The sequence below is a fragment of the Myotis brandtii genome, unplaced genomic scaffold (genome assembly GCF_000412655.1).
Source record: "Myotis brandtii unplaced genomic scaffold, ASM41265v1 scaffold480, whole genome shotgun sequence".
In the NCBI taxonomy this organism is placed as follows: Eukaryota; Metazoa; Chordata; class Mammalia; order Chiroptera; family Vespertilionidae; genus Myotis; species Myotis brandtii.
Window position 1 is genome coordinate 199,797 of NW_005368342.1, and position 2,160 is coordinate 201,956.

A 2,160-nucleotide genomic window follows, 5' to 3' on the forward strand; every position below is an offset into this window, starting at 1 on the left:
GGGCCAGGCCTTTCATATGCAAAAGCCTCTGTGCACAGCTTGGGTGGGGCGGGGTCTCAGGGGATCAACAGGGTGGAGCAAGCAGCTATGGCTGCTCCTCAGTCCTACCCTAAGAGGCCCGGCTTCTCAGTGTCCCAGTAATCACTGCAAGTACCTCTGAGGGAAAGTTGCCCTTGAGTTCCGACCGATGCCAGAGAGTCTAGTTTCTCCTGTATGAGTCTGGGTCCCCAGAGACTTGCCCGGAACTGGAGTTCAGAGCAGTCAGGACCTTGAGACTCCCTCCCGATTGAAAAAGACAACCGTGTTCTCAGTTTCCAGCCCTTTCCACGTGCGCCGCATCCTCAGCTGCCAGCCCTTTCCGGGTGTGCCTCCATACCTCTGAACTTTACTTCCACACCGCACCTCCTCTGAGTCTCAGTGTGCTTTTCTCTTTCCTTCTAGTTGTAGAATTTCCACTCAGCCAGCCTTCCTGTGGTTCTGGATGATGTCTGTTTTGTCTTTTAGTTGTATTTTTGAAGTTGTTGTGCGAGGCAGCAATTTCCGGTGTTTACCTATGCCGGCTTCTTGGTTTTGGCTATGTGATTTTTGTCTCTCAATTTGTTTATGTGATGTATCATGTTTATTTATTTGTGGATATTGTACCTGCCTTGCATTCCTGAAATAAATCCTGCTTGGTCATGGTGTATGATTTTTCTAATGTAATGCTAGAATTTTGTTGACAATTTTAGCATCTATGTTCATCAGGGATATTGGCCTGTAATTCTCTTTCTTTTAGTGTCTTTATCTGATTTTGGGATTAGGGTAATGCTGGCTTCATAGAAAGAACTTGTACGTGTTCCTCTTTAATTTTTTGGAATAGTCTGAGAAGGGTAGGTTTTAGTTCTTCTTTGACTGTTTGGTAAAACTCCTCTGTGAAGCCATCTGGTCCAGGGCTTTTGTTTGCTGGAAGTTGTTTTGATTATTCTTTCAATTTTATCAGTAGTTATTGGCCTATTCAGATTTTTTGATTCTTACTAAGTGAGCTTTGGAAGCTTGTACTTTTCTAGGAATATGTCCATTTCATCTAGGTTGTCCAGTTTGCTGGAGTAGAGTAGTTCATAGTATTTTTTTTTTTTTACAATCCTTTGTATATCTACGGGGTCAGTTGTTTCTTCACCTTTTTCATATCTGATTTTGTTTCTTTGGATCCTCTCTCTTTGTTTCTTGGTGAGCCTAGGTTATATTGTTTATCCTTTCAAAGAACCAGCTCTTGGTTTTATTGATCTTTTGTATTGTTTTATTTTCTCTATGTTGTTTATTTCCACTCTTATCTTTATTATTTCCTTCCTTCTGTTTACTCTGGGCTTTTCTTGTTGATCTCTTTCTAATTCTGTAAGTTGCAGGGTTAAATAATTCATTACCCTTTTTTCTTGTTTTATTTTATTTATTTATTTTTTTGAGATAGGCCTATAGAGCTATGAACTTCCCTTTGAGGGCTGCTTTCACTGTGTCCCATTGATTTTGGATTGATATGTTTTCATTGTCATTTGTTTCTACGATGCTTTTTATTTCTTCTCTGATCTCTTTGGTAATATAATCATTGTTTAATATCATGCTATTTAGCCTCCAAGTGTTTGAATTTTTTTACATTGTTTTTATTGTAGTTGATTTCTAATTTTATGCCATTGTGATCTGAGAAGATGTTTGATATGATTTCTATCTTCTTGAATTTGGAGAGACTTTGCCTATATCTGAATATGTTGTCTATCTTTGAAAATTTCCTGTGTGCAGTTGAGAAGAATGTATTATCTGTAGCTTTGGGGTGAAATGTTCTGAAGATGTCAATTAAGTCCATCTGATCTAGTGAGTCATTTAGGATTGCTGTTTCTTTGCTGATTTTTTGTTTAGAGGATTTACCCAGTGGTGTCAATGGGGTATTAAGGTACCCTACTGTTATTGTATTGCTGTAAATCTCTCCGTTGATGTTTCCTAGAAGTTTTTTTTTAATATATTTTATTGATTTTTTACAGAGAGGAAGGGAGAGGGATAGAGAATTAGAAACATCGATGAGAGAGAAACATCGATCAGCTGCCTCCTGCACACTCCCTACTGGGTATGTGCCCACAACCAAGGTACATGCCCTTGACCAGAATCGAACCTGGGACCCTTGAGTCCGCAGGC